This window comes from Drosophila bipectinata, chromosome XR (genome assembly GCF_030179905.1).
Source record: "Drosophila bipectinata strain 14024-0381.07 chromosome XR, DbipHiC1v2, whole genome shotgun sequence".
Lineage (NCBI taxonomy): Eukaryota > Metazoa > Arthropoda > Insecta > Diptera > Drosophilidae > Drosophila > Drosophila bipectinata.
In genome coordinates, this window is record NC_091735.1 from 18,232,913 (window position 1) to 18,251,429 (window position 18,517).

An 18,517-nucleotide genomic window follows, 5' to 3' on the forward strand; every position below is an offset into this window, starting at 1 on the left:
CACCCTAGCTTTCCACGAGGCTTCTGTGGCCTTTTATACGGCTTCTGCTATACGAGTCATCTCCAGATCCTTCTGGCTTTGGTTTTCTGGTTTTTCCTGAGTTTTTCCTGCATATTGCGGTAGCTCCGGTAGCTGCTACTCCAACTGCTACTGACGTCAAGGAGGACGACAGTGAAATGTTCACTTATTGCGGTTTTTTGTTTTCATTCTTTTCTGTTGTTTACAACCAGGGCACGATTGCCCCAAAGGTGTGACCATGGGTGTGGGTGTCTGTGTTGGTATGGGCGAGGTGGATTTGTTTTTTTCCTTAACAATAACGATTAGGAGGGGGAGAAAGGGGGATAACGAATTCATCAACGCGCACAAAAGATGAAGAAAAATGGCAAACTAAGGCCAAAAGATGGCCGAGAGCAAAACACCTACGCAAGCGGAAGGCGGATGGCGGCAAGGAAGTTGCTAACCACGCCCCCTTGCTTACTTTGCCATAAAGCCTTAAAACCACCCACTACCTATTAAACAGGCACTGAGACAAATGACAAAAGTATTTTCTAAATCAAACTTAAAAAAAGTCCCTTAAAATTATAAACAAAAAATTTTACCTTAGTTACTTTAGTTTCTATACTATATTCTCAAAAAAAAATATCTAAACCTGAAAAACTCTTTATAAAATCATAGAAAAATATTTTGTTTCGTGTTCTGTGTACCCCATCTGTGCGTCACCATGGCGGAAGCTGTTAAAGGATGCCGGCAAGGATGAAAATAGAAATAGAAATAGAAACTGCGCCACAAGAACGGCAGACAAGTGCCCGATGATGAAGATGATGATGGTGGGTGGCGGTTGCAGTTGCAGTTGCAGTTGCAGGTAAAAATGGAAAAAGTTATGGGGATGGCGAAGGGGAGATTGAATGGGGGGGATGAGCTATAAAAGGGGAGGAAATTTGACGAGCCACGCCCGTGGCGGGAAATGCATTTCCAGTGTCGCTTCTGAAGAAAAAAGGGGTGAATGCAAGCAACTGTCTTTAATTCCCGGTTTGAGAGGAAAAACAACTAGGCACTGAAAGAAAATATATATTTTTTAAGAAAAAAAAAATATAACGATCTGTTAGAGATTTTTTAGAATGTGATTTGTGAAGTTAAGAGCTTCAGAGCACCAAAATTTATATATATTTTCAAAGCGCTTTTCGTTATTAATTATGTATTTCTCTATTATTTTTATGTTCAAAAATATTTTTCCTTTTTTTTTCTATTTCAATTTATTATATTTTTTTCCCCTTTATTTTATAGTCGCATTTTTCTCCATCATAGTAATTTGAACCCTTTCTGCATGACCCCAGTTATGGGCTCTGTTTCCAGATTTGATTTAATGCCGTGTGGAGCCAACCAGGCCCTCCCCTTTTTCCTCTGGCTTCTGGCATACCCTGTAATTGCCTGTCCAGTCGGGTTGGCTGCAATTTGCAATTAAACTGCTTCAGACTGCATTTGATGAGTGGCGCTTTATAGACGGTTTTTTTTGTGTTTTTGGTTTACCAAGTTGTGGGGCAAGTGGCGCAGCAACTTGGCCGTGGGGTAGCCATAAGTTCAGTGACATAAAAAACTTTAATTTCAATGGGGGGAAAACCCACTTATTTGCAAAGGGGAAAAATTTAACAATTAGCTCAACTATTGAAACTTGTTACGGTTTTTTTTTATGGCTAGTAGGAAAAATCGTATAAAAAATAGAGCTTTAAAAAAAAAAGGAATTGAACTTTAAGGTTCTTAAGATTGGACCACTTTTATAAGCTAGGTATAGATTCATAAACTAGATAATGAAAAGTTAAAATATTTTTTTGTAAAAAATAAAGTGACAGAATCTAAAATTTGTATAGTCTAGATGCTTGTTTTAAAAAAATATATTATAAAATGATGTATATATGTATGTATGACGTACAGTTCTATAAGGACTACGGAGTCACAAGATTAAATCATATGGCTCGTAATTATGTTATTATACACCAAAATATGTTTCTTTCTTATATGATTCTTTTGGTTAGTCTTAAAAATCTATAAAATATAATTCTTCAATCCTTTAAAAGCTTAGAAAGACAAGGACTCCTTCAAAATGCCGTTTATTTTCAAATTTAAATTTAAAATTCTAAAAGCTGGTATATCTTTAAAGCTTTTTGGGTGATAATAATCCTTTGTTTTTAAAAGCTCTAAATGGTTGTGGACATTCTAAAGCTTTTTAGTCCCGAAAGTCTCTCTGCCAAAGTTTTCTTGAGCTTAAAATCCTTAAAAGACAGCTTTCCCCCAAACTTGAGTTCCTATTGAAAAGCTAGAAAGAAAATATTCAAACTGACAAAAACACAAATAAAACCGCTGAAAATGGAAGTTATCCTTCCATCGAAATTTCTTCCTTTTCAAAGCCTGTCTTTTGGCATTTTTTGTTTGCTTTTTTCCTGCGGTATATAGTGGCATTAAGCATACGCAGTGTTGCACTTGGCTTTTCGGCACTCCATTGGTAGAAATGGCAATGAAAAGCTGTTCCGTTGTGACCGAAAACAAAATTTATGACCCCCCTGTTGCTGTTGCTGAGTTTTCACTTTTTTTTCGTGACAAACTTTCTTGAAACTTTACCCAAAAAATAGAGCGGGAAATTGCTTATCGAGCATTAACTATTGAAACCCCAAAAAAAAAGTTTAAGAATTTAAGGGCATATTTTTTGTGCAGTCGCCTCTCGGCAATGACTTTCATTCAGGTTTTCCTTTTTTTTGTTTTCAGCTTGTTTGGTTATTCCATTCACTTGCCATAAAGGATTTTTCATGTGCCCATGGGGGAGTGGGGGCGGTAAGGTGAAGGCAGGACTGTGGGCCGGGCTGTGGGCCAAGCTGTGGGCGGTTGCTGGCCATGAAATATGCTAAATGGACGCGAAGTCAAAACAAACAGAAGACCCCCTACCTCAACATGGCTTCTTGATCAACAGCTTTCGGTTAACCCTTAACCTTCTTTAACCCCCTTTCTTGATGTTTTTTCTTGCATTTGTTTGCACAGGTGACTTGCCAGCGACTCGACACATTATTCATCTCTGACTTACGAGGAATGAAATTTTATTTATTAGACACCTACGTGGCGGGTTTTTTGGGGGTTAATCATTGACCTTATAAATAGCCCTTGGGGGGAAACACAAGCTTTAATTAACTTTAATCATTGCCTAAGATTTAAGCCCAAGGCAGATGGATTTAATAAGTCAATTGTTGTTCTTGAATGCTGAAGTAATTTGCGTTTTTAGAGTTTGCTTTAGACATTATTTTTGCTATGAAAAACAAGTTAAATTTTAACTTGAATCTTGTAGTTTTAGTCACATAATATTAGTATCTAAGAGGTTAGAATAAATTAACTAATAATAATATTAATTGATAAACTACAAAATTGGGGAAGGAATACTTTTCGCTTAAAAAACTAAACTAAAGTCTTAACTTTTCCACAAAAATGAAGGAAATTCAAATAATAAAAAAAGGTGTTTATTTTTCTTTTACATTTATTTTTTTTTTTATTTTGCTCACTGATTTTGCTGATTTTGTTTTGCTCGGCACATTCGGCGTTATGCGTGCCACATGCTACTGGCCACGTTCTCGTTGCTGCCACGTGACGGCCGAGCTTGCGTGCCACAAACGGCGACAGCTTTTATGCAGTAAGATTCATAGAGAGTTCGAGGAAAAGCCTTTGGAATGCGGGGGATGGGAAAGGAAAAGCTCCAGCCAGCATGCGGCTGCTGCGTTAATTCGGCACTTTTCCTGCCTTTTTCTCAAATTCGGTTTCTCGATTCAGTTCTGCCCACAACGCACGCTGTTGAAGTCGCAAGTCGCTGCGCCAAGTCGAAAGCAAAACGCTCGGAAAACGCGCGTAGCCAAAAACGCGTCTGGCGATCGGTCGTTAAAAGTTTCAAAAATTCTAATTCTAACTAAAAAATTTTAAATTTATAAAAAAAAAAATTATAGATAGATAAAAAATATAGAAATTAACCTTAAACAGAAAATTAGCTGCAGTAAGAAAGTAATTTGAATATTTTGAAAAATAGGTTTCTCTGATTACCATTTTTTTTTTGTTTTTTGTTGTGGCTTAGCTATAAAAAAAAAATAAAAACTGTGAGTGATATAAACAACATATAAAAAAACGCGAAAATTTCTTAATTGACAATTGGCTAAAACCAAAGTACTAAAGTATTGTCATAAAAAATCCATTCAAAAAGTCATAAAAATGATTTAGAGAAAGAAAAGTAAAACAAAGGGCGTTCGCAAAGTAAACAACTTTTTAAAAAGCTTGCTACTTTTTTAAAGAATATTTAAATGTAATTTATAGGAAAAAAAAATGTAATTTTTTTTGTAAATTAAAAAAAAAACAAATCAAACTATTTTTGAAATGCTTAGAAATTAAAAAACTGATATAATCTAATCGTAAAAAATTGCCAATTGCTTGAGACAAATTTGTAATGACTTGAGGTGTGTCGCTACAAATTTCGCTTTCGAGCCATCCATCGTGTTGGCCAAAGAAGTTAGCTAGCAAACAGAAAAGGCAACAAAAAAATAAAAGAGAAAGGGGCGAAAAGAAAAAAAAAGTGCCCAAGACAAAATCAAGTATACGCCGCGTGGCCTTTGCTTTTACCGCTCTGTCTGATTACGCCGAAATCCAAGTAAAAGTCGAAGTGGGATTTGGTTTTGGATTTGAATTGAGATACGGATTTGGAACCGAAAGCAGCCTGTTGCCAGCACAGATTGCTGAAATAAAAAAAAAACGAACGACAAAAAAAAGAAGAAACTTGACACAAATTGCCGAGGAATTTCTTACTTTGGTGGTCTCTCGCTCTTGCTGTCTTTTGTTTGAATGCTGATTGCCCCAAGAGCCCGTAAAATCCCGTATCCTGAATGGTGAATGTCCTGCCAGCCCTATGTTTTCTGGCTTCCTTTTGTGCCTGAGAGAAATGCTGATTTCTGTTGTTGATTTCTTACCTTATTTATTTTTGGATTGGCTTTGAAACCTTTTGGCTTTTTACTTACCATTTACGGGGTTTTCTTTGTATTTGGACTTTATCGTTTATCATTATCGTTTATCGAGGGCAATATGTTAATAATACTTTGGTAATTAACCAAAAGTCAGGCATCGCCCCATGCAGCAATTTGGCAAAAACAGCGTCAACTAATTAAATCACGTAGCAAATGCATAAAAACAAAGCGATTCCAGCTCTGGAATCTTAAATACAACAAGCAGCAGTCTAACCCCTGATTGTCTAGCTCTAATTTCATCCCTTCGGGGGCCAACTTTTAGGCAAATTAATAGGCCAAGGCAAAAAAAAAAATTAAGAGAAGCAAAAAAAAGAACACACGCACATACAGAGAGACAAACAACAGCAATTAGGCTGGTCTGAGGAGCATTGTCCTGGGTCCTTTCATCAGTCTAATACTACCATCACCACGACCACCACCCTCAGCCAGCCCATCAAAGGCTTAAGGGTTCGAATAAATTGCCTTCATCATCTTTCACTTTGGCCTTACCCATCTCTTCTCACTCTCTTGATTTTATTTTCTGTTTTTCTCTTCAAGCCTAGATTTTTTTCCCACATCCTTTTATCCGAAAGTTTCCTTTTGAAAAAACATTTCTATGCATGACACACCGCACACTCATACGCACGCTAGAAGTTTATTAAAATTTCCTGTCATCTTGCGGCATTAGCCCAAAAATGGATAGAAAAAGGAAACAAGTTAAAAAATGAAAAAATTGTGTGCTTTGAGATGTAGAACTTTGAAAGTCACTTAAAAAATTTCACAACTTAAACATCCACACTCGATACTTCGATAGAAATTGTAAAAATTGGATCGCTGCAACCTTAGCCAGAATCGATGTCAACTTTCGCATCATAAAAATATCGATACTAGTAGGCCTTGATATTTTTTTTCTGAATCAAAATCAGTATAAAAGGGCATTCTTGCCTGAAATTGAATCATTTGGTTTCTGACTTCCAAACAGTTACCTTCTCTTTGTTTTTTACCTTCTATTTTTCTTTTTGATTTTATTTTTATTTTGAGACCAGTTTCCATAAAAAAAACTAATTTAATTTATAAGATAAAATATGAATAAGATGGTATTTAGGCTTTTGCACTGGTCGGACTGCGCTTCAATGAGTTGTTCGCTCTCTTTTTCTTATTTAATTTTAAAATATCGAAAAACTAGACTATAAATTGTACATAAATTATTGAGAACTCTAGGTTTAACTGCAACTGGAGCCTTTACGAAAGTAGGAATCATTCTTACTCTTATTTTCTTTTTTTTATTTATTTTTTCTTGAATAATTTTTGAGAGTTTTGAATTGTTCAAAACCAGCTTCAATGAATCGTCTGTTCTTCTTTTCTTATTTATTTTTAATTTATTTAAAAACTTTAAATAATAAAATATTGAGAACCTTGGGTTCTCTAGAGTCTATGCACAGTGGTTTTGATAGTTGAAATCTTTGTACCTCTTATTTTTTCTTTTTATAATTTTAATTTTATAATTATTAAGGGCCTTGGATTGGTCAGAACCAGCTTCTATGAGTTTTTTTCCCTTCTTTTCTTATTTAATTTTAATTTATCGAAAAACTGGACTATAAATTTTACATTATTGAGAACCTTGGGTTCTCTGCTTTCGATGCACAGTGGTTTTGACGGTTGAAATCTTTGTACCTCTTATTTTCTTATTTTTTTCTTTTTATTAATTTTAATTTTAATAATTATTGGGAACCCTGGGTTCTTCTGCAGCTTCTGTAGACTTACAATGTGGGTCTTTGCAATAGTTCGAATCTTTCGTACTCTTATTTTTATATTTTTATTACTTTTGCCTTGCATTAGTTTTTCAGGCTTTTGCACTGGTCGGACCGAGCTTCTATGCTGGTTAAGTTTAAATTTAACTTTTTTTTATTTGGGGATAGATAATAGAACAAAAAATAGCGGCTTGGTTATTTGTATTCTGATTATATAATTTAAGAAAAAAATTATTTGTCATATTTTTTTAAATTTCTGTAAAGTATACACTTTACCTTACGCTCAAACAATGAAAAACATCGCAAGATCTCTAAAAGTTTTGAGCCATTCGGTGGAAAAATTAAAGCAAATGTATGCAGTTTCACTTTGACCCGAGACTTCTATTATTGAATTATCTTTTCGCATCTTGTTCGCAGAAAAGTATCAAAGAAAGTTTCAACAAGAAACGACTTCTAACCAACCATAACCCGCTTAGTTTCATCCAAAACTTTGTCTTTAATAAACACAATGACACTAGGGTTTCTCCATTTGGCAAGTTTCTATTTGAAGTTTGTTTCGGAAATCTTTTTTGTAAAACATTTTTTTTTACTGATTTGTTATTTGGTGGTGGGGGAGGGAGGACTAAGAAGGAGTGGCATGTGTCTGTTTTTTTTAGGGTTCTGGCTTGAAGAAAATTTAATAGTAATTATTTAAACTAAAAAGGTTGGTGAAATTTTTGTATATTCATTTGGGGGAAAAAATTGAAACTTGTTTGTAATAGGGCTGATTTTTTTTTCTTTTAACTATAAATTATAATGTTTAAATATTTGTATTTTTCAAATACATATTTAATTTTTTTATTCTCGAATTTAGTTAAAATTCAATAATTCTCTGTTTTCTTTTTGTGCTTTTCAATTGATATCTTAAGGATAATTTTGACCAACTTTGTTGGCGCTTCAAAGGACATTATCATCGCCTGGCTCTCTGTCCCTTTCTCTCTCTCTGTCTTTGTCTATCGGGCTATCTCTTTCTTCGGCTTGTATCATCTTCTTTAGCATCTTATCCTTCGAGCGGGTGACAAGTCATGCGATATGTTGATGGCAAGGACTTCAAGTGCCCGTATATAGTTACATTAACCGCACACAAATGTCCTTGTTGTTATTGTTTTTTCATTTTTTCAAGAAAATGAACTTGTTTTTGTTGTATTCTTCTGGCTGATGTTGTTGTTGTTGCTTTTTGTTGGCTTATTTAAGTTTCAACTTCAGCTTAAGTTTCTGTTTTCAACGTTTCTTTGTCCGTCGAGCCATAGACATTGTATTAAAGGCGGACGACGTGCTCAAGTATCTCATCTTATTCTCGCAGCATGCCACGCCCCACATCCCCTGTCCGCCCCTCGGCGTTGTCCCCTTAATTCCGTCCCCCCCCAGACTCCGTCAGCCCTGCTCAGATCCACTGAGTTAGTTGCGTATCATTAGCATGAAGATGCTGCCGGGAAAACTTTACCAAATTGCAACAAAACACTAAGAAAAAATAATATTTTTATGTAAAATAATGATATACTTACCTCCATAAAATTTCTCGCTGTGTAAACAAAGAAATAGTTCTTGTGGGGGAAAAAAAGAGCATTGGCTTGACTTGAATTTCGGGGCGTGCCAAAGTGTTGGCCAAAAAGATACCAGAAAGCGGCTAAAGCAAAAGGCATAACAAACACAAAACTAAAACTGAATCAAAAACAAAAACAAACCAAAACCCGAAATCGAATCAAATATCCATACCCAAAAATAATGCAATAAATCTTTTAAACACATCTTTAATGCACAGTGGAAAACGAACTGAAATTGCACATAAATTTCAATTGAAAAAGTCGAAAAAGGAGGCGGGGCCGAAGGATTTATCGCTCGACCGCTGACCGCAGACCCTCGACGATAATAATTATATGTACTAGAAGAAAATATAAACCAAAAAAAAAATAATAATAAGAAAATACATATATACAGAGTTACAAAGATATAACAGATACAGTTTAAGATACAAAAAATAAATACCCAGTGGCTGTAGTAGATACAGATATAAAATAACAGATACAGCTACAGATACAGATACAAATACAATAACAAAATGAATGCCGCACAGAGCGGCGGCCACACGGGCGGCGGAGGTTCGATGGGAAAGAAGGGCTCCCAAATGGAGGTAATTATATTAAATTTTATTTACCACCCACGACGACCATCCACCACCCATCCATACCCTGGGCAATCCTGGTCCACTTGCTCCTATACATCTGAGGCACTTTCACCGGAGAAAGTGCGCATTCAGAAGGTGCCTTCGCTTCGACTTGCTTTCTTTCTCTATTTTCTACTGTTTTTCTTTTTTTCTTATTTTTTTTTTTTGCTTATTGTTTCCCTTTGAAATATTCTAAAGCAATAAGAGAAAGCCTTATGGGTCCTTCAAGGGTTCAATGTCCTGCGGGCCAAAAAATTTAAGGTCTATTCATAAGGAATTTTAAAAAACCCTTTTTAATACCTGATTTGAAAATTAAAGAAATTTACAATAAAAATATTTCTTAAATAAAAAAATTCTTTAAACAAAATAATATAAAAATTATATATAATTTATCCAAAAACCCCTAAAAAATTTTCGCTAACTGTTGCTTCTATTTCTTAAATTACACCCAAAAAGTTTCCTTTTTTTATGAAATTTTTTTGTTTCGGTCCAGTTTCAAGCACTTTGGCATTGTGTTTTTTATAGCCCTAAAAAAAGCGGGCGGCAATAAGGGGGCGTGGCAGGAGGCTTGACCTGTGTCGCCGTTTTTTTTTTGTAATGAGCACAAATTGAATTTGTTATTCCGAATTGAAACGTGACGCGGTCCTTAAAAGGCAACACCAACAAAAAGAAAAAACAAGAATGCGAAAAAAAAACATAAATTAAAATAAACCAATTCGATTAGCTTCATAAAAAAAAGAGGAGAGGAAAGGTCCTGGTTCAGGTCCCTCAATTAAGTTAAAGGCAATCAAACTGAATGGCCGAAACAACGGAAGAATAAATCCCTGAACCCCAGATTCCAGAAAAAAAATCATAAAAACATTTTTATTTTATACTATCTACTATATAGCTTCATTCTGCTCTCCCTGTTTTTGTTTTTAGACTTTAATTAAGGCAATTAAGTTTTGTGTTATTTTTAAAAATAATATCAAAACAAACAACTTAATGAGAAGTGACGGCAGAAAAACAGCAAACGGCCAACTAAAAAGCCGGCCCGGTCCATACTAATTAAATTTCTGTCTCGAAAAACAAAAACAGACAAACAATTAAAAAAAAAACCCCGCTGGGCAATAAAAAACTACAAAATTTAGAAATTAAAAGCAAAATAAAAAAAAAAGTAACAAAAGTGGTCTCGAGTTAAGAAATTTAATTGTAAAAAATAAACATTTTCAAAAGTGGCAATCAAGTTGCGGGGGAATGTCCTTCCATCTTGCTCTATAGGGGGGATCCTGTAAACAAACAATTAAAAATGACAGGGAAGCAGAGGGGCAATAGGGTGGCAAGTGGGTGGTGGTATGCGGTTGCTGCCTCCCTTTTTTTTGTAGGGAGGAGGGAGGTGGCTTATAATGAGCAAGGTCTGTGTGTCTGCTGCCATCGCACCTGTCATTCAAATGCTTTTGGCCATAAATGTTTTAAATGGTCATAAAGCAACAGCAGCAACAACAACAACAACAGCTTAATGAGCCAGCTCTCTTAAAGTAGCCACTCCCTCTACGCCCTCGTTTTTGAGCTTTGTGTTATATTTTTTTTTCTGTTTATTCCTAATTAAGCCGAAAATTTCTCTTTTCACGTTTGTGTCCTTCATGTCCAAGGCTTTTGATTGCAATTTGTTCAGAGTGTTTTTTTTAAATTTCCTGGGAATTTTCTTTGGGGAATGTCAATTACTTAAATTAATAAAGACATATTTTCGAGGTACTTTTTGTGCTATTTTTTATGGAACTCGAAAGCTAAGCAGAAAAATGTTGGTAGAAAAGTTTGAGAAATAAATTAGGTAAAATAGAACACGATTCTTGGACTATTTTTGATAAAAAAAATATATGGGTAATTTTTTTATTAATTTTTTATCATAAAATACTTCTTTTAATAAAAAATACTGAAAGTATCCAATTTTAAACTCAACAGAATTGAAAAGGTATAACTTTTTGGGTGAAAACTTTAAGAGGAAAGGGTATATAGTAAAGAGAAGATATTTGGTGGGTGGTTCATGGTGGTTACTGGGCGGTGTGTGAGATGACTTCGAGTGGTTTTGGTTTTTTGGTCACAGGAATAGCACGTTCTGTTTCCGCGTACTACTCTGGGGAGTCCAATTTTGGTCTCAAGGCTCTGCCACAAGGAATTCTCTAATTTGCTTCAGGCTTTCTCCCCATTCCTCTCTCTCTCCCTCTCTCTATCTATCTCTTTTTTGGTAACTTTCTCTTTCATTCCACTTTCTCTGTGCGTTACAGTCATGGCTGGCGACTTCATCATCCATTAATGTCACTCAATCTGTGCGCATAAATTTGCATAAAGCGAAATCCAATTTACTTGAACCATTATATGTATATATATATTTTGTATATATATATATATACTTAAACATCTGTATAACTAACACCTAACACCTACACTACTCACACACAAACACACATGATATAACCAACACATACATATATTTTCCTTTTGGAAAAGCGCGACAAAACGACGAAAAAATTTCCATTTTGCGATATTATGAAGCCAGAAAGCTGGCGTATAATGCTTAGCCACGCCCACATTTGGGTTAGACATTCCTGTTGCGTGCCACATTTTAATTTGTTATGTGTGGAGTCCGCGGCTAAGGTCAGTTTTCGCAGGGAAAACCGGAAAGAAAAATGGCGCTAGAAATTAACCAAAGTCAGTATGTTTCGGGGCAAAAGGTTAAAAGGAAATGTTAATAAATAAATCTAGATTTTCCTAAAATTAACTCAAGTGCGTAAATCGCAAAATAATCATTTAATTGCACGACAAGTTTTCTGTCGAAATGTTGCCATTTCTTTCCCGAAAATATTAACTTAATTTCAAAAAGGTTAGTATCCCCCTTTTCAAGAAAATTAATTGTCTTGACCTTCTTTTAACCAAAACCCGGAAGTTCTTTGACATATTTTAATTGGCAACTTGTCTCGGGCTTCCACGTTTAATAACTTAAATAGAACGGAAATTATTCTTGTGGCTTTCTTCTTACCTCCGGATTATAGCCATCTATCTTTGTGGGCCCTTTGATTTTTCAATTAAACTATCGAAGGAACTTGGCTTTCAGCTGGAGGAAGTGCGTTTGATGGCTCCCTTCGAGTGGAGTTGACAGGTCAGAGTTCAACCCCACTCCTAAAATGTAAGAAAAACTTGCCCCATGGTGTTGCACACGCTATGCTAATCGGTCATTAACATGACACCGATTTCGTAGCCATTTTCTTTTCGTTTTTTTTTTGTGGCGCATTGCGTATACGCCACGTGGTATTCTTTTATTTTTCTTTTATTTTTTTTGTGCCTTGTGCGTGGCTCTACTAATTAAATAGAAGAAGAAATGAGAGTGAACAAAAAATGCCACGAATTTAATTAAGTCTAGTCAAAGGATTTGAAGCAGTGAGGTGACACTATTGCATTGCGTTTGTTTTGCAACCTTTAACCCCATTGCCATTGCCCCCATGATCCCGTCCCGATGTCCTCTGGATCATTTCCGTTTCGCACACCGTCGATTTCCCTTATTTTTTGGCTGTGCAATTGGTCGGGGCAATCAAAGTGTTGATTCTCTCTGTTGGAAAAGCAGAATAGCAGGCCACCCTGTGAACCTGTGAACTTGCCAACCTGGAAACCGGGTCGAAAGGCTCTCAGTGAGCTAATTTCCGTTTCGTAAGTGGCCTGAAATGTAACGGGGATGGGGGCGTAGTGCCACGACCTTCATTTCCATTGCAAATGTGGCGGCTTTAATTAACACTCCAGAGACTCGGCGTTTGCAAGTTGATTTCTGGGATGCAAGAAAGAAAATTTAAGCATCTTGGGTTTAAAGTTAATATATGGCTGAAAAGATAAGAAAGTTAGAAATAAAGGAAATATTTTTTTTTTTAGAAAAATTCAAATAAATAAAAATATGGCACAAACCCAAAATTGGCTTGTAGAAATAATTCAGCTTCTTCAACACAACAATTTTCCACAAGATTTTCTTTAGGATTTTCTCGCTATTCCGAGTTTTCTCAGATCAACTTCACTTGCATCCACATTTGCTGAGCAAATCATAAATCAGCGCTGCTCTGTTTCTTTTCTTTTTTTTTACGAGGCTCGTCACAATTTTTATTGTCACATTTATGATCCCCAAGAATATGTGTATGTAGGTTTTATGTTTTTCTTTTTTCCTACCGTATAAATCCTGATGTCTTAGCATATTTTTGGCAAACACAGACGAGAAACAAGCAACAAATTTGTTGCTCCTTGGTGAGGGTTCTCCTTTTCCTAATCCTTTTGGGGATTGTACAAACATCTTTATATGCTGCACGCAAATCAAATCTATGAATTTTTTAAAGGACCCCAGACTCTTTTTTTTCGTTTTTTTGGGTTTCCTTCTTCTATTTTTTGCATTGTCACGCCCATTGGTCCATTGGCAAGTCATGTCAAGAGCAAGCCATCAATTTTCCTAAATCACCGAAAAAAAAAATCAAGAAAACTCTCCGGCAGGACCTTGGGCGGGTGGGTGCAAAGAAAAAAAGAGCAAAAAGGGGCGGCAAATGCCGTTAGAGCACTTAAAAACCACAAGATGAGCTCGTCAGACACCGCCTACAATCCTGTTTTCCGCCCTTCTTCCTCTCCCATCGTCAAATCCTCGAACACATGTTAAATTTCCCTTCATGGAGAAAATTTTGTATCCTTCCTAATAGGACTTTAAACTAAGTAATAGATAAATAGTAGTACATAGTAATATGTTGATTTTTTGATCAGTACACAACTCTGTGCTCTTCATAACTAAAGAAAACACATTCATTTGTGACTTTTGACCTTCAATGCAAAATATGTTCTTTGCTATTTGTTATAAATTTTTTTTTTTTCTTGGCCAACATTGCTTAACTTCCTTTCTGGCCAGCCACAAAATGGCATAGGGGGCCCAACAGATACTTTCTGAAAATATTTGCAAGCCCATACGGTAAAGAGGGGGCGGAAAAAGTGGGCGGACGGCACAGAGTCCATGGCACAACATTACTTAAATTGCTCGTAAAAAAAACCAACACAACAGCAACAAAAAGAAAGAGAAAAAAAAAAACAAAAATCTAATTGAATTAAATTCGAAAATTTTGTACGGGTCATAGTTTGACATGGCCGTTGGCTAAAGGGAGGAATGAGAGGCTGGAGCAAGGAAGTCCTGTCCCTCAAAATAGGAGACAGTTTTCATATGTCATATGAGCTTGTGGTTAGTTGATGATGACAAGCAGATAAAGATACACGATACAGAGATGAAAAGATACAAATTTCATAGATGGGCAAGAAAGTCAATGAAGTAAGTCTAGGGTGGGTATGGGGAAAAATATGGCCGAGAAAATGGCCAAGTCAAAACGAGAGGGCAACAAAGAGTGGAGCAAAAGGGCAGAAAGGAAATCCGAGTTAAAAGGAAAATGAATATCTAGCAAATTTGTGAGTCCAAACGAAGTTCTTTCATCTTACCAAAGGGATTTTCTTGCCTAGCCAGCACATAGTTAAGTTTTCAATCTAAAACAGAGAGCGAAAAGTGGTTATACAAAAATTTAAACATAGGAATTTTTATTTAAATACTTTACAAAAGCTATAGATACTCATTGTGATTAAATAAATATTTAATATAAGGATATAACAACTAATATTTCTGATAAATAATAAAAGGGGAAAAATTTTACTTTCTAATCTATACAGTACATATGGTATAATAATAATCAATTCTCAGTACATCATATAAAATTTGTAAAACAATTTATTGTATTTCTATTGGTTTCTCTTTAATTTAAATATTTCATTATTTTTCCTATGGCTTCTTAAATTACTCTTTCCATTTTGATGCTAATATTTGCATATCCTAGCATATCCTAGTATATTTTATGGCCCAACTCTTGATATCCCCTGGGATATTTGACTTGTTTTTCTCTCTATCTTCTTCCAACAAAAATTGCTTATCAAATTTCCAAGAATTTTCGCTACGCTTTCTCACATTTTCAGGTAATTAGGTATTAAATTTACATTTCCCTTTAGAAAATACATAAAAAACAGAGAGTGGATGTGGGAAAAGTTTTGGCCTCGGCGTTTGGATTTTGATTGTTGGCAATTTATCACATAGAAAACAAGGAATGGGGAGTTGGTAGTGGTGGGTTGGTGGAAAGCCCCGGGAAAACTTGGGCATTCAAAGTGGAAAAGGAAAATGTCAACGCTTATCATTTGTCTTGGCTTGGCTTGGCAAAGTGGAAAGTAGAAAGTGGAAATGTCCTCCCAGAATCGGTCACTCGCTCTATCTGTCAGCAGTTGCCACACCCTCTCCTACTCCTTCTTCTTCTCTTCAGCTCTCTTTCCTAGCTCCTTAAAAAAAAAACAAGAAAAATAAGAAAAGCGTAAAGCCAAAAATGCAAAATGAATGTAAAGTACTTGGGCTTGAAAAGAAAAGCGAGCCAGGGGGAGTCTGCGTTGAAATTTATTGCAAACTACGCAACAAAGCAAAAAACATTATTGTAGCTGTCCACCCACCACTCCTCCCACCATCTCTGCCACCGTCTCCTCCTCCCCCCTGCCCGCTTTTTGGTGGCCTACAATTTATGATTAAAACAAAAGATCTAAAAATTCTTTGCACCGCCATTTGTACGTGCCCAACGAGAGATTTTTGTGACAAAAGGCCGGCGGAAAAACCGGCGGGGAAAACTTTGCGAGCTCAATCTTTGTGTCTGCGCCACATTTTTATTTTCTAATTTATTTCTTTTTAATTTTAATTTATTTTCATTTATTATTGCAGGCTCTTTTCTGGACGCGCTTGTTTATTTTTCGTTTGGTTTTTACTTGAACAAACTGACGACTGGCGCCCTTTATATATATATTGACCTTGGAAAACTGTCCGCTGGCATTAAAATCGACGCCGGGTGAAAATTCGTTGAAACGAGAAAAGCGGAGACAGCATTAAAATTTTTTCCTGCATACGCGTAGGCGCCGTCAACACGTGACGGGCAAATCAAGTTTGAAAGTCCTGCCAGGGGTGAAAAAAATCACCAGCAGCTGCTTCAAGTCAGGTGCCCGAAACAAAAAAAAACGCTTGCAAAAACATTCGTTGAACGTGGAACGAAAAATAAAACAGGCAAAACTTGTATGTTAAATCGGGAGAATATCACAAAATTCCTCCACACCTTGCTTAAAATAACAAATTTATTTTCTTTTAAAATCTAAACAGCTACCAAAAATACTTTAAATAAATGCCATTTGATAACAATTCTCGCAATAAACATTTTTATTTGCTTCATTTTGTTTTATTTTTTACTGGCTTACTTACTAAGTTTAAGATAGAAGGATATGACCGCCCGCATCGTTGTGGAACAACCCCTTTCAAAATGGTAATAGGATATCGAACAACACATTTTCGAGCGTTTTTTCGAAAAAATGGAAGGCTAAACATCAAACATGGAAGGAGATATAAACTCTAGAAAGTCCAGTTTTGGCCCGATCCGGCAAACTTGCAAATTTTCGGAATCAGCGTTCGAATGTTCATTGAACTGCATACCACGTTTTTCGATATCGAACAATTAATTTTTGACCGTTTTTTGCGAAAAAATGGAAAGGCTAAACATCACGATTTTTTCGATTTTGGCCGAAAAACTTTTTGTCCGATTTCGGCAAAATTGGTGTGCAGTTCGATAGACTTTGGGGCGCTGATTTCGAAAACGCCAAGCGTTGCCAGATCGGAGCTTAAATGGCCGAGATATGGGCTCTAGAATCTCTGTTTCTACCCCGATCTGGCAACCCTGCACATTTTCGGAATCAGCGTTCAAATATCCATCGAACTGCATACCACGTTTTTCGATATCAAACAATTCATTTTTGACCGTTTTTTCGAAAAAATGGAAAGGCTAAACATCACGATTTTTTCGATTTTGGCCGAAAAACTTTTTGTCCGATTTCGGCAAAATTGGTGTGCAGTTCGATAGACTTTGGGGCGCTGATTTCAAAAACGCCAAGCGTTGCCAGATCGGAGCTTAAATGGCCGAGATATGGGCTCTAGAATCTCTGTTTCTACCCCGATCTGGCAACCCTGCACATTTTCGGAATCAGCGTTCAAATATCCATCGAACTGCATACCACGTTTTTCGATATCAAACAATTCATTTTTGACCGTTTTTTCGAAAAAATGGAAAGGCTAAACATCACGATTTTTTCGATTTTGGCCGAAAAACTTTTTGTCCGATTTCGGCAAAATTGGTGTGCAGTTCGATAGACTTTGGGGCGCTGATTTCAAAAACGCCAAGCGTTGCCAGATCGGAGCTTAAATGGCCGAGATATGGGCTCTAGAATCTCTGTTTCTACCCCGATCTGGCAACCCTGCACATTTTCGGAATCAGCGTTCAAATATCCATCGAACTGCATACCACGTTTTTCGATATCAAACAATTCATTTTTGACCGTTTTTTCGAAAAAATGGAAAGGCTAAACATCACGATTTTTTCGATTTTGGCCGAAAAACTTTTTGTCCAATTTCGGCAAAATTGGTGTGCAGTTCGATAGACTTTGGGGCGCTGATTTCGAAAACGCCAAGCGTTGCCAGATCGGAGCTTAAATGGCCGAGATATGGGCTCTAGAATCTCTGTTTCTACCCCGATCTGGCAACCCTGCACATTTTCGGAATCAGCGTTCAAATATCCATCGAACTGCATACCACGTTTTTCGATATCAAACAATTCATTTTTGACCGTTTTTTCGAAAAAATGGAAAGGCTAAACATCACGATTTTTTCGATTTTGGCCGAAAAACTTTTTGTCCGATTTCGGCAAAATTGGTGTGCAGTTCGATAGACTTTGGGGCGCTGATTTCGAAAACGCCAAGCGTTGCCAGATCGGAGCTTAAATGGCCAAGATATGGGCTCTAGAATCTCTGTTTCTACCCCGATCTGGCAGCCCTGCACATTTTCGGAATCAGCGTTCGAATTTCCATCGAACTGCATACCACGTTTTTCGATATCGAACAATTAATTTTTGACCGTTTTTTCGAAAAAATGGAAAGGCTAAACATCACGATTTTTTCGATTTTGGCCGAAAAACTTTTTGTCCGATTTCGGCAAAATTGGTGTGCAGTTCGATAGACTTTGGGGCGCTGATTTCGAAAACGCCAAGCGTTGCCAGATCGGAGCTTAAATGGCCGAGATATGGGCTCTAGAATCTCTGTTTCTACCCCGATCTGGCAACCCTGCACATTTTCGGAATCAGCGTTCAAATATCCATCGAACTGCATACCACGTTTTTCGATATCAAACAATTCATTTTTGACCGTTTTTTCGAAAAAATGGAAAGGCTAAACATCACGATTTTTTCGATTTTGGCCGAAAAACTTTTTGTCCGATTTCGGCAAAATTGGTGTGCAGTTCGATAGACTTTGGGGCGCTGATTTCGAAAACGCCAAGCGTTGCCAGATCGGAGCTTAAATGGCCGAGATATGGGCTCTAGAATCTCTGTTTCTACCCCGATCTGGCAACCCTGCACATTTTCGGAATCAGCGTTCAAATATCCATCGAACTGCAT

The 18,517-nt window shown here is 36.5% G+C and overlaps 1 long non-coding RNA gene across 1 annotated transcript; it reads left to right on the forward strand.

The window, feature by feature from the left end:
- Positions 1 to 531: 531 nt before the first annotated feature.
- On the forward strand, positions 532 to 16,221 carry LOC138925687 (uncharacterized). The gene is made up of 2 exons (XR_011441885.1): positions 532 to 862; positions 15,754 to 16,221. It is a non-coding gene; the product is annotated as an uncharacterized lncRNA (long non-coding RNA).
- The last annotated feature ends 2,296 nt before the right edge of the window (positions 16,222 to 18,517 follow it).